Genomic DNA, 15,311 nt, shown 5'->3' on the forward strand with positions numbered 1-15,311 from the left:
GTGACGACCGCACAGAACAGAGGAGCTCCGGACTGCTTCATCAGCAGACAGGACCAATCAGGGGAGAGGTGAGGTAAGTTTTAAACTCTCGTGGGGGGTTTTGAGTGGGCTTTATGGAGGACTTGTTACTGCTGGTTCATGGATGTCGAGTGGGCTACTTCGTGGACTTGGATCTGGACACATTTAAACAGGTAGGGTGTGTGTGTGTGTGTGTGTGTGTGTGTGTGTGTGTGTGTGTGTGTGTGTGTGTGTGTGTGTGTGTGTGTGTGTATGTGTGTGTGTGTAAAATGCCCCAGTTGCTAGAGCAAACTCATGGTAGTGTGGTAGGGAATACCTCAGGCTTGAACCCTGTACCTTGTATGCAGGTGTTAAGAGCCTGAATTCCCTACCCAACACCATTTGTAAAAAAAAAATGCAGATTTTTTGCCTCATATTTGATCTGTTCTATTCCTCATAATAGCTGTGGTTTCTAAATATTTAAATGATTGATATTTGATGGTGCAGTGATAACATTGTTGCCTCACAGCTGCAGGTTCTTAGGTTTGATTCTTGGCTGGGGTGCCTTCTGTGTGGGGTCTGCATCTTCTCCCTGTGTTTGTGTGGGTTTGCTTTTGTGTCCCCCCATGTAACAAAGACATGTCTGCATTATTTCTTCCTGGGCCTCTGCTGAAAATTGTTTTTTTGCTCCAAGTCAGACTGTCCTGGTTAACAAATGTTAAATAAAATTGACAGGCATTTGAATTTCAGACTTCAGGTTTCTGAATTTTAACTCCTTACATATTTGATGGTGCAGTGGTAGCATTGTTGCCTCACAGCTATAGGTTTTCTGGTTTGATTCTTGGCTGGGGTGCCTTCTGTATGGAGTCTGCATCTCCTCCCTGTGTTTGTGTGGATTTGCTCTGGTGTTCTGTCATTTTACAAAGACGTGTCTGCAGTACTTCTCCGTGGGCATCTGCTGAAAATTGTTTTTGTTCCATCAGAAGTAAAATTGACAGGCATTTGAATTTCAGACTGCATATTCTTCAGAAAATACATAGTAACACAACCTTTTTATTCTAGCAATTTTCTAAGTTTATAAGATGAATATTTGAAATTTGTCCCTATTTTTGGGACTATTCCCCATTATTGGCTTTGTCCAGGTTTTTTGTGCTAAGGTTGGCAACTATGGCAAGCACTGAATTCACTGAATATGTTTGAGGGCTGTGCTCCCTCATTACTGGGTTTGTCCAGGTGTTTTGTGCTAAGAGGTTGACCACTATGGTGAGAACTGAATTCACTAAATGATAGCCATTTAAGTTTCAGTCTTCCTCCTCTTTCACAAAGCAGCTGATTTGGCGTACTGGTATGTTGCTCTGACTGTTTTGCACAGGGACCTTGGCAGTAAAATGTATGGTGGTAACACAGCATTTTTCTTTCACAAAGCAGCTGATTTGGCGTAGTGGTATACTGCTCTGACTGTTTTGCACAGGGACCTTGGCAGTAAAATGTATGGTGGTAACACAGCATTTTATTCTAGCAACTTTCCAAGATTATACAAGCAATGTTTGATGTGTCCTTGGTTTTTGGGCTTTTGCCCCCTCCCCCCCAACAAATTTTGTCTTTTTCCAGATTTCTTGTGCTGCGAAGTTGAGATGCAGTTGAGTATTGAATAGATTTTACAAGGAGCTTAGAGCTGCATGGGAAGAGAAGTTTAGTGCTGCTTATGCTAAGTCTGCTTGCATTATTAATAGCACAACAGGTTGTGTACTTTCTTTTGATGCAGAAGGCTGTGGGTTCTACTCCCACAAGTGGTGGATGCTGCCGTACTGAGTGTCTTCCTTGGCAAAGATACTAACTATAAGCCTTTTATCAGTTTGCATCCATTTCCTATTGCAGTATTACTAGCTTATCATTTTTTAATGTAATATAGGCAATTTATTCCTCAGGGGCAACAGACACTTTATTTTTCAATGAAACCATGAAATATAAAGGTGTTTGCTAGCCGCAACCTCTTCATTAGTTATAGATTTCTTTAATGTGGAATTATTTAGATGACTTTTACTTCTTCAGAGATTGTGCATATTTACTGATAATGGTGGACTGTAGAATTGTGCATATTTACTGATAATGGTGGACTGTAGAAGTTTGAGTAGACTTTTATGATGGAAATGTTCTGAAGTGGCAGTTTTGTCATTATGGATGCATGCATTTTGTTTCATTGTTTACTGGAAAAATGTTCTGAATTGGGCAGTTTTGTCATTATTGGTGCATGCGTTTTGTTTCATTGTTTAATAAATTTAAAACGCCCTCTAACAACTGTACTGTATTGTACAAGGAATATAATTTAGTACAATCAGGAAGGTGTATCAAAGAGCACATGTATGTTTCATATGCAAGGGGCCTATGATATGAAAACAGCCCAGAGTTAATCTTTATCTGCCAATGGCAAAATGTATTTTCTTTGAATGTGGGTTTCAATGCTGTTTCAGTGAATGTGAGTTTCAAGGGCAGAGAAGTTTTAATGCTAAGTCTGTTTTCATTGTGAGACTGCACTGAGTGTTTGTTCTGTAAAATGCAAAATAAAACTTTCAAATGAAGTCCAAATCATCATAGAAGTAAAGCAGTATGCACATTAGTGTTTGTGGTAAATGGAGTGAAATAGCCAAGTAATGGACCATTGGAATGGCTGCAGGGGGGAGGCTCCATTCGACCATATTGCAAGGGGGAAGGGTGGCAAACTCAGACAGCCCCAGCTGAACTATCCCTCCCAACTATCCAGATTTTCAAAGCATGAATAGATTTTTGCTTCTTATTTTTGGTTTGTTCCTCATAAAATTTGTGTTTTTTTAGCAAATCATTTAGTAATTAAGTCACTAAATAATGACACACTGAGTTTTAGACTTCATAACCTTCAGAAAAATGCATCAACTGTCTCAGTTTATACAAGAGCAATTTTTATTACTGTTTATATGTTCCCCCAATATATTTGGCCTTATCCAGATTTATTGTATTAACAGGTTGAGAGGTACATGAAAATAAATTGCTTTATAGAATTAGGCATAGCTAAACCTTTCAACTGTCCCCAGTTTTGGCTCAAAATGTTGCTCTTCCCCCTAATAATCCCTCTGCAAAATAGCAATTTTGGAAGAAAACATGGAGGGTTTACAATTAAGAAATAACTGTAATAATCAGAGTTATACATTACTTTTATTTCAGAAATGCATGTAGATTCTTTTATTTTTGTCAGCTGCTCAAGTTAGCAGTACTAATATTAAAGTGTCCCTTCTTTGACAGGTTCCCAGCTGTATTGTGTGGCTATTTTATATTTTTGCATCACATTTTTGGTCCATTTTTCATAAAATTGTTTTTTTTTTTTTTTGGCAAATTAGTGACAAATAATTAAAGTCTGAAGTTAGAAAATAATGGCAGACATTTGAGTTTCAGATTTCATACACTTCAGAAAATTCATACTAATGCAAGACCTATTCTATTATCTTTCTAAGTTTATAAGAGCAATATTTAAAATATTGTGGGCCTTTGACCCACTTCTATGTATGGCTTTGTCCAGATTTCTTGCTCTGAGGTTGAGAGGTATGACAAATGTGTCAGGGCCATCACAGTCAGCCAGAGACATTTCAAATTCTGACATACTTGTTGCACCCCACTCCCCCATGTAGTGACTCTGGATGTGTCCAAGCAAGGCAAGGAGTATTTATGCAGTGTAAATATGCAGAGTATCCCCTCATCCAAGGTAGACACAAGTACTACAGTGACTTTTCATCTGTCCTTGATTTTGCAGAATGGTCTGGTTTGTCATATTTTTGTACTGGTGATTTATGCTTATTACTGAAAGTACCTGTTGCTCTGTGTTTAAGTAGCAATGCTTTAATGACCATCAGGTAAGCTTGTCTGAGATCGTAAGATGCAAGTAAGCTTTAATAAGCATACTGTTAAAGAATTGCCAACACTGAAAGCCTTTCTGGTGTTGCCATGCAGAGAATACTTAACTAGATAATGTATAAGCCTTTGGAACTGAAATGCATATGACAGTATTTGCAATAAAGGACAGGATTACATTATTTTAAGAAGCTCATTACACTTGTTGGAGACTTCCAGTCATCTCTGCAGGCTTTACCCGTAAACTAAACAGAATGCCAATCATGTGTGGTCCATAATTTTATTTTATTTTATTTATTTTACATTTGTTGACCGGGCTAGTCCAACTGGATATATTTCCATTTTCAGCAGAGGCCCGGTGAGAAAAGCTCCACATTTAAACAAAAGGAAATACATTTTAAGCACAAATATCATAATACACATTATTACCTATTTATAAAACAAGAATAGTAAGAGTAAGAGCAGGGCAAGAGAAATGAAAGAAAGTTATCAAAAGAAAGAAGAGGAAGTTGACTTTCTAGGGAATAAGTAACATCATGATGAACATACTAACATGTTTTAATACCAAGAAGAGAGATTAAAGATTAAGGAGAGAGAAGCAGCGAAAAATGAGAGAGCAAAAATAAAGAGACAAATACTTGTTTGAAAGAGATTTGTAGCCATAAGGAGGAAAGATGAAGAGGAGGAGTTTAAAGAGGTAGAGATAGAAAGGTAAAGAGAGGAAGCAGGATGGAGAGAAAAGTAGGGAGAGAAAGATGGATTAGATGAAGCAAATTACTTTAGTCAGGATTAGAGCAGGGACACATCCAGTGACTTTTAAGGTAAATTCTGAGTTTTTGTTTAAACAGAACAGTAGATGCAATGGAAGTAAGTTCAGTAGGCAGTTGATTCCAGTGTTTTCCAATAGTATTAGAGAAAAGGGAATCACCTGCTAGGTTATTGGATTTGGTTAAGGTAACTAGCAGCTTACTTGATGAACGGAGGGAGTTCAGATTGGAGTAGGGGGTTATGAGGTTGGAGAGTATAGGTGTGTTATGAGGTTGGTAGAATGCTCTTTGGACAAATGTCAGTTGGGACTGAAGCAACATGTTTGACAGTTCAAGCCAGTTAAGTTGCTGCAGATTCAGACAGTGGTGAGCTCTGAAGGGTTTACCAGTGACAAATCTAGCTATATTATTGTACGTGGACGATAATTTTGAGAGATTATTTTTCTTAAGGTTAGTATAGATTGGTGAGGCGTAGAGAAGAGTCGAGATAAGATGAGAGTGGGCAAGAGTAGCTTTGGCTTGGGAGGTTAAGAAAGTTTTAATTCTATAGAGAGAGCCGAGTTTCCTATTTACAGATTTAATGGTATTGTTGATATGACAATCAAAGGTAAGGTTGTTGTCAATTGTGACACCTAGCAGTTTGGTATTGGAGTCAGGTGATATAATGGTTCCATTGTTAGATAGGATAGTAAAGTCTAATGTAGGGGATCTGGTAGTGGGCTTAAAGAGTAGGAGTTTGGTTTTTTTAGCGTTTAGGAGTAGGCAGCGTTTTGAGAACCAAGTTTCAACTTTGGAGAAAACAGCTTGAGTAATAGTTTGAAGTTCAGAGATGGATTTAGCAGAGCAAATTAATGTGGAATCATCAGCATATTGTATACAAGTAGCCTGGGGGATAGCTGTTTGTAAGTCATTTATAAAGAGGGAGAAAAGAAGTGGTCCAAGAATAGAGCCTTGGGGGACGCCAAGTGAAATTGGGAGAAGGGATGAGAGTTTATTATCCCAGAGAACGGCTTGTTTCCTGTTTGTAAGATAGGAGCAAAACCAGTGGACAGCCTTAGATTCTAAGGAGAGAGATTCAATAATTTTTAAGAGAATAGAGTGGTTGACCATATCAAAGGCTTTAGATAGATCAATGAAGAGAGCTGAAGACAGGGTGTTATTACCTGTATTACCTGTATAACCTGTACAGTAATCCTTTAAGCAATGTATCTTGAGCTTGTTTCTTGTTTGCTTTTCATTTTTTACTTTGATCATGTTTTCTCCATGAAACAAGTAGATAGTTGTCAGGCAGCAGGTCTTTTTTGGATAAAAAACATTTTTACAAGTGGGGGCATCACAGAGATTTCTACTTTCAGTGTGTTACTTGGTACTTTAATAAAGCTGAATATAAATTATAATTAGAACTGCAGTGCAAGAAGAAGTGGTTTGAGTTGAGTGCTGCTTGTTTTTCTTATACATGATTTTGACTGGCATTCCAGTAATGTATTTAAAAAGTAATTTATTTTTTCATGCCTCACAACCATTTTGTTTCCATCTAGATATTAAGTAAGCTGTCATGCTGCCAATGCATTGAACTATTTTTATTCTTCTACACTTCATTTTATCTTGATTGGACTCTCATAATGACAGTTTGGCACCCAGGGCAGCGTATTTTATTAAAGTTAGTTTTTGTGGTTTTATGCATAGCCCCTCCCCTTTCTAGTTGGTCACACCCCTTCCCATTGACCCTACCCATTCAGCTGTCTCCTGCAGCCCCCCTTTGATTTGAAGTCACCAGCCGCCACTGGTGCCTAGAGCCTACCATCTGGCACTTCTAGCCATAGACCATGATATTCCCTTTGCAGGTCATATGGGCATAAAACATACAAAGAGATGTATTATGCAAAACTTCTATTGGCCTGGAATTTCCAGAGATGTAATCGGGTACTGCAGGACCTGTGAGCAGTGCCAAAAGGTAGCCAAGGCAGGAGACAAGGTGAGAGCTCATTTGATGCCTTTGCTTGTGATTGAGGAACCATTTCTGAGGGTAGCTATGGATATTGAGGGGCTTCTGAGTACACCAAGTTCCACAGGGAAAAGGTGTATCCTAGTGGTAGTAGATTATGCTACAAGCTACCCTAAGGCAGTGGCTTTGTCCTCTATTGAGGCAGAAAAGGTGGCAAATGCTTTGTTAGAGGATTTTCAGCAGGGTAGGTTTCCCAAAAGCAATACTGACTGACAGAGGTGCCAATTTCATGTCAGACCTGTTGGCTTGTCTGTGGAAGTACTGTGGGGTGAAGCAACTGAAGACCACTCCCTACCATCCCCAGACTAATGGTCTGGTTGAGAGGTTAAACTCTACAATTAAGTCCATGCTAATGCCAATTGCAGACCAGTTTAAGAGGGAGTGGGACAAATATTTGCCCCATCTGTTGTTGCTTACAGAGAGGTTCCCCAGGAATCCTCAGTTTTTCACCCTTTGAGTTGCTGTATGGGCATAGGGTGAGGGGACCTCTAGATTTAATTTGAGATGAGTGGGAAGGTGAGTGTGAATCTCACAAGGAGCCTGTTGTGGCATATGTCCTAAACCTCAGGACAAGGCTCAAGGAACTCATGGGCTTGGCCCAGGAGAACCCGGCAGAAGCCCAACAACAGAAAAAGATCTGGTATGAAAGGAATGCTCGAGCTAGAGAGTATGCTGTAGGGCAGCAGGTAATGGTTCTCCTTTCTGTTAGACACAACAAGCTGAAAGCAGCTCGGGAGGGACCCTACAAAGTGGTAAGAAAGATAAGTGATGTTAACTACATGGTGGAACTGCTAGGCAGGAGGCAGCAGCACAAACTGCACCATGTTAACATGATGAAACCTTACCATGATAGGGAGGCCCTTGTGCTGAGTATTTGCAGTGGATTGCAGGAGGAGTCTGGGGAAGATCTGGTGACTGATCTCCTCAGTAAGGCTTGGACTGACACCACCGTGGAATGGGTAGCAATGTCCCAGCAGCTATCTCCTACCCAGTTTCGAGAAATCTGAGCAGTGCTACAGGAGTTTGGGGACATGTTCACTGGGAAACCAGGGTGCACCCACCTGGTGCAGCACCAGGTGGATACAGGACCTCAAAGGTCTATTAGGCAGGCCCCTTATAGGGTGTCTGAGAGAGTCAAACATACTTTGAGGGAGGAAAAACAGGAGCTGTTGGAACTAGGGGTGATTCAAGAGTCCAACAGTCCCTGGGCCTTGCCAGTGGTGCTGGTGCCAAAGAAGGATTGCAGCACCAGGTTCTGTGTGGATTACAGGAAATTAAATAGTCACACAGAGTTGGATGCTTACCCCATGCCTAGTAAAGATGAGGCCCTAGAGCAGCTGGTTGGGGCTAAGTATCTTTCCACCATTGATCTTACAAAGGGTTACTGGCAGGTGTCCTTGCCTCACAGTGCTAGAGAGAAGTCAGCCTTTGGCTTGTATGAGTTCATAAGGATGCCCTTTGGGATGAAAAATGCCCCAGTGACTTTCCAGAGGCTGGTAGATCACATCCTAGCAGGATTAGGAGAGTATGCCCTTGCTTAACTAGATTATATTGCCATCTATAGCCATTCCTGGCAAGCACATCTTCAAAATGTCAGGGAGGTGCTGGGCAGACTACAGAGGGCATGGCTGACCATTAAGCCCAGCAAATGTTGGGTGGGTATGGTAGAGGTCTCCTACCTGGGACATAGAGGGATGAGTGGTAAGATCAGGCCATAACCTTACAAAGTGGAAGCCATTCAGGCATGGCCTGCACCTGTTACCAAAAAGCAGGTGAGGTCATTCTTAGGGACAGCAGGGTACTACAGAAAGTTTGTCCCCAGTTATAGTACCATAGCTGCTCCCCTCACAGACCTGACAAGGAAGAACAGGTCAGATAAGGTAGTGTGGCCCCCAGCATGTGAGCAGGCATTCCAGGAGATTAAGGAAGCTTTGGGAGGACCCCATGTGTTAGTCAGTCCAGATTACAACAAAGAATTTGTTGCGCAGATGATGCTTTAAACCGTGGGGTGGGGACTGTACTTAGCCAGATTTCTTCAGAGGGAGAAGAGCACCCAGCGGTTTATCTCAGTCGTAGGCTCCAACCCAGGGAGGAATGCTATGCATCTGTAGAAAATGAATGTCTAGCCATAGTGTGGGCACTGCAGATACTTCAGCCTTATCTGTATGGAAGAAAATTCACTGTAGTTACAGACCACAGTCCCCTAACATGGTTACACAGAGTCAGCCAGAAAAATGCCAAGTTGTTAAGATGGAGCCTAGGGTTGTAAGCATATGATATGTCAGTGCAGCACCACAGTGGGATTAGCAATGCCAACACAGATGAGGTCTCAAGGCAGGGAATGGTGTAATGTATACTCAGATAGACCTAACCCTCTCAAACAACATTTCTCAAGGGTCACTTAAAAAAACTAGCTTGAGTTCTCCAGGGGTGGGGGATATGTGAAGATATGTAAAGGCTGCCAGCCTAGCTAGATATAATTTTGTAGATAATTCTGTCATTTATAAATATTAATATAAGCCACAGGCTTGTTCTCTTAAGTGTGAAAAGACTGCATTGGATGTTGAACTGCAAAAATGTAACAACAGTGCACTCTGCTGTAAGAAAGCTGATAAGTCAAGCATTGTGAAATTCTTTGATCTAAAACTCGGAGCCGAGATGTCTAGAAGGAGGCATGCTGCCTATTGTTTTGAGGCCAGAGTTGATGGCTAGAATTTACATGTATAATTTCTTTTACTGTTCTTGCTTCCTGACCAGCTGCAAGATTAAAAGGGCTATTAACCTCTGAGTTTCTGTTATCCTGGGAACCAGAAAGAAATGATGTAATCTGAAATGAATCAGGGAACTGTGTTATCAATTTAAGGACAGAAAGAATGAGGGCATTTGAGCATTTGTCTTGAGAGCATCCAACTCACCAGCACTCTGCCTGTGTTCTATATGTAAGTTTATTTTTAGAATTGTGTTTTCTCTTAGATATAGCTAGGGACTATGAAGATTTGATTAGTTTTTTAGTGTTGATGTCAGAATTTTTCTACTGTATTATTTTAAGTATTTCTCTGTGATCTCTGAACTCTTGACAAGCACTGTGTATTAAGAAGTATTGTCTTGTGTTTTTATTATTTATTATTAAATATTTTAAACCTTTCAACGGTGGTTGATTTGTGTAGAGATAATTTAATCTCTAAGAGTATATTGCACGTATTTAGTGATACTGTACAAAGCCACTCCAATAGCCTTGCTATTCACTTACGCTTAAAATTTGGATAATAATATTGCACAGTATAATTGGACATCCTTTCATAAGGGCCTTTGAGTAGCTGATAAATATTAGTGGGTGGTAGCAAGTGCTATTACTGTATAGTCTGGGTAAAAGGGGCACACCTGGAGAACCTGTGCCAGCCTTCCCCAGGAGTGTCTGTATGGTTGTATATAGCTCTTATCTCAAAGTGTGTGTGTGTCAGCTACTTGGGCAGGGACACAAAGCACTGGTTGGACATATAGGGTGCTGGAGGTTTTAGCTTGCCCACTAGGCTGAGATCTGGACCCTATAGCTGTGCCAGTGGGGAGTCTTATTGGGGACCTGGAGAGAGAGAGAGAAACCAGCCCCAGACTGACTGTGATCTCTGTGTGCTCTTAAGGGAAATTGTACTTTACTGTGTGTGTATTTATTATCTTTCCCCTATGTGGACACCCCTCACTGGTGTTAGTGGTGAGGATTGAGGCTCCTTGATTACTGGGCCAGTGCATGGGTGTCACAGCTTTGTATATTAGACTAGTCATTTGATGGTCCACCCTTGTAAATTTGGATAACTGTTGCAGTCCCCAATTCTGATGATACAAAGCTTGTTTTGCGGCTATAGATGAAAAGTGACTCAAGTGGCCCTTTTAGGTCATATTGCCAGCTATTTAGGAGGCATTCCAGGATATTGTTGGAGCCCACTCAGGCTGTGTTTTTGCCCTTAGTGAGCATCACCTGGACCTGCTCCCTGTTAGTAGTTGGGTGGGTTATGCTAGTGGGTATTTCACAGAGCTCTTCTAAGGCAGCTCTGTAGCTTGTCTTATTAGCTGATATGATTAGGACAAACCTCTAGCCTGTGTTTAAAGGAAAACATCCTAGCGTTTTCTTGGAATGTTTACGTAATTGGTGCTGGAGATGGTTTAATTTTTTTTTTTTGCCATAGGAACTTAAAAGTAGCTAGAATTAGTGGACTTTTTATGCTGTTGCCTGCAGGAGAAAGAATTCAAAAGCTGTTGGTATGAGCACATAGGTTTTTGAAAGTACCTCACAGCATAAAGAATTTATTGTTAGAGAGAAGGATACTCTCCAGTTGTGTAGGTGGGTTAAACTGAAGGATGGTTTGCTTCTGTTGTTTTCATCATTAGATTAGAAGGACTAGAACATAAGGTCATCCACTTACAGCAGAAATTTAGAAGTTATTAGTTTAACATGCTAACTGTATTAATTATATAAATTAAGAAAATTAGAGGGCCTATTGTGAACCTTGTGGGATTGTAGTCAGGATGTTATGGGATAAATAGTGTGTTAAAGGATATGGAATGTTTGTGGAGGATTTGTTCAAACTAGTGCAGCAAAGAACCAATGAGGTCATAGTTTGCTAGGGTGTGAATTACTTCTGAGTTTAGAACTTAGTTATATACTTCTGTCAAGACATCAAATATTTCTTCTTCTGTGATGTTGCTTTGGTCCATTCTTTTTGTAAGTGCTGTTTGTAAAGGAGGAAAGTTCCGAGATTATTCCATGTCCTTTGCCGAAGCCATGATGGTTTGGCAAAGTTGATTATTTTCATTGAGACAGCTTATTAGTTAGAAATGACTTTCTTTCTCATAGTTTGGACAGGATGGAAGGACTGAGTACTGGATGGTAGGAGGTGAGGATTGTGCAGTTTAGCAGCCTTTGTATATAAGAATGATGATGGAGGTTTTCTATGAGTCAGGAATTAAGACCACTGTGAAAGAGGCATTAGGAAAGACAGGATGTGCAGTATATAAACTTAGTACAGAGTCCATCAGAGCAAGTGTGACCATGGGTCTTAATTCTTTGAGCTAACCATTTTTAGTGATGAGTGTGATTGGGAAGTATTTGAAAGGAATACTAAGGCTGAATGGATATTTAGACACCAGGAGACATATGCTGAGATCTACTTGGGTTGTCTGTAACCTTGATAACTACATTGGCAAAAATGATTTACCAGGTTGATATCTATGTTCTCTCACTGGCTTGCTGAAATGCCCTCAGTGGATGAGGAAGGGGGGAGTGGATATGGGTTTCATGTGTGTTGATTTTATATGAAATTCTGCACATTGTTGTTTGGGGTCATTTTAAGTACTTCATAGGTTCATAAGTGTGTACTAGGCTAATAACCATAAGGGCCTTTTTAAGCCTAGCCATGCATCCAAAATCTCTAACAAGTTCTAGTACCCTTGTTAAGTGCAAGCAGGGGCTTGGGAGATGAAACATTTACAATCAGGTTCCTAGGAGATGAACCAATTACAGGTTGCCTGTGTCCATCAGAGACATAGGTGCCAAACCAGGGATACATTTCCTGTTCCCCATCCAATTGTCTAAGTTACATTTGAATTGTATTAGAGAGGACTTTTCTTCACATGGATGGGGAGCCTGTTCCAGAGAAGGGGTAGTCTCTGGGATACATATCTGTCTGTTGAGCAGATTCTATGTATATCACATGCAAAGTTTAAGTTTTTAGAATGGGTAATTTTGGTGCTGTTTGCTTTGTGGATATGCAAGAGGTTCATCAGGTTGAGGCCTGACAATGCCTTGTATGCCAGGCATAGATCTTCCCTCAACAGCCTATAGGAGACAGAATACAGGAACAGGGCTTTGAGGTAGGCTGCAAAGGACATGTTACTTATGTCCTGTATTATTTTAGTGAGGAACCTCTATGGATGTTCCAATTGTTGTATGTGCCTTGTGAGGTACATAGCAAAGGGAGTATTCTACTCAGTGATAGTCTGATGAATGTTGAATACAGTGGAGCAATGACCTCCTTTAACCTAGATGCCATACCGTTGTTTATAAGTTGCACAACATAGAATGAATTCTTCACTGCTGTAGATATGTGATGGTCAAAGGCTAGATTACTGTCTATGTGTGTCCCCAAGTCTCTGACTACTGAGTCGACTCTTAGTGGTGTGTTGCCAATGGGATAGTAACTAGGGGTGGATGACTTTTTGAAGGATACTATGAAACATTTCTTGCCATTTAGTTGTACTCCATGGCTCTGCCACAAGTTATGTTTTTGTGTCAGCTTTTCCTGGGGAACATTAGTGTCAGTGGGGGATACTATGACATCTCCTAATTTGTAGTCATCTGCAAATTTAGTCAGCCAGAGACCACTGACATTGGCGTTGACTTCAGAGAAGTAAATTCCAAAAAGGAGTAGTCCCAAGACTGATCCCTGAGGGACTCCACTCATGACTGACCTGTTTGTATTGGTGGACTCCCCAATTCTAACTTCTTGGATCCTGTCAGTGAGCCATCTGGCTATTCACAGGGTGTCTTTAGGGTTTATACCAACCTCTTGAGTTTGTAAACAATGCCCAAGTGGGATATTGTGTCAAATGCCTTGGCCATGTCTTGGTCGGCAGTGTGAACCATTTTGCCCTTATCTATTGCTTTGTTGACCTTCTCAAAGAAGTCCACCAGATTGAGTAGGCATGATCTGCCCTTGACAAAACCAAATTTGGCTGAGTTCAGTGTTGGGACATTTAATATGTCATTACTGATCACTTCCATGATGATTCTTGCCATGGCTTTGCATATGAGACTGGTGAGACTTATGGTTCTGTAGTTCCCCGGGTCTGTAGATGTCCCATCTGTGTGCAGAGGGATAACCGTTGCTGTTCTTCATTTGTGAGACATGAAGCCTGTTTGAAGGGTACTTTTAAATAGGAATTCCAGAAGGCCAGATAGGGCATGGTTTGTGGTGTTTAGAAGGCATCCTATGTTATTTCCTGGTCGCATCAAGGCAGTGTCCTTGGCTTTAGAGAGAGCATTGAGGACCTGTTCCCTAGTGTTAGCAGGGGAGTTATATTTGATGTTATTTATGGAGTGAAGGTTGTGAGGCAGAGAGGTGTAAAGTTAGAGTTGAATCTGTCTGCCGGAATGTTTGCTATATCTTCTGGCTCAGTATAGGTGGCTCCATTAACAATGAGCTCTGCACACAATTGTGTAGTACCTTTCAGGTTGTGGACCTAGCTAAAGAATACCTTGTGGTTGTCCTTGGCCTGGGAGGCCAAATTTACCTCAAGTTTGGCTTTGCTAGACTTTATTTGTCCTCTGAGTGGTTTGTATAGTTTGAGTGGAATGGTTTTATCCTGCTGGGTGCTACACCTTCCAATTTTTGCCATGATTTTCTTCCTTTTGTTATACAGCCTATTAATGTTGTGATTCCATCAGGGTTACTTGTTTTTTATTTCTGTACTTCTTCCTGGTGGGTACAGGTGTCTCTATGCAGCTATTTTCATGCTTGTATAGGGTTTCTGTGAACAGTTTCACTCAGCTAGCAGTGTTCTCGGAGTTTATGGGGATTTGAAATTTTGCCAGGTTATCACTTAATAGGAGGAAGTTAGCCTTAGAGTTGTTCTTGAACATTCCAGGGTTAGCTGGGGTTCTGGGGTTTATTTTTATTTTAAAAGAGACAGTTTTGTGGTCTGACCTTACCAGAGAAGGCATTACACTAGGGAGTTTGCGGCATCATCCATATTAGTGTGGACCAGATCCAGTATCTTTGCACTCCTAGTCAGTGTATTAACAATTTAGTTGAGGGGGTTTGTGTTTACAAAATCCAGGAATGTTTGTGCTTGCACGTTTGGTGTTGTATATAATTCCCAGTTAATAGTGGGGTAATTAAAACTGCCCATGAATATGGCATTGGGTTTGATGGGGAGTGTTTCCAGTAAGCGTAAATACATGTTATGGGTTTTCTGAGACAGAGGAGATGTACAGCCTTCAAATAAGTGGTATGGGATTTTGCCTATGTGATTTGAACATTGAAGAACTCAAATGCATAGTTCTGTTTGACCAACTATGAGGTAAATTTATTTTTGATATAAATTGAGACACCTCCACCTTAGTACTGGTCTGTGTAGTAGCTGGTGTAAATGTGTGGAAGGCATTATAGCCTTGCACTGCCAGTGTGCTCTCCAAAGACTTAAACCATGTCACAGTGACTGCACAGACATCAGCATTCCCTAGGGTGAGGAGAGCTTTTAGGGAGTGGAGTTTCTTGTTTAAACTGCTAGCACTGAACAGTAACACCTTTAGATTTTCTTAGTTTTGATTTGCTATGTCAGACTTACTTTTAGTTTGGCATTGCCTAACAAAGGCAGTATGGGGGGGGGTAATGTTTTAGATAATATTTAAAAGCCTAGAGAGGCGAGGTGCAGACCATTCCTATAAAGCAGCATAGTCTGTTAGCTGTCTCCTTTTAAGCAAATATTGTAACCCCTTAGAATGACACCAGAAACTAAGCCAATTATTAAAATCAGTCATCTTCTGTTCGTATTGTGCCATCATCCTTGGAGAAGGTAAAATGCTGCTCAATGCTAGGCTCCTACCAGACTGGTTCATATATTCCAAAAGCTCCATGATGTCTTCCTTAATTTAGTGTAGGGAGATATAT

Source organism: Protopterus annectens, chromosome 2.part0 (genome assembly GCF_019279795.1).
Source record: "Protopterus annectens isolate FY-2018-M chromosome 2.part0, PAN1.0, whole genome shotgun sequence".
Lineage (NCBI taxonomy): Eukaryota > Metazoa > Chordata > Ceratodontiformes > Protopteridae > Protopterus > Protopterus annectens.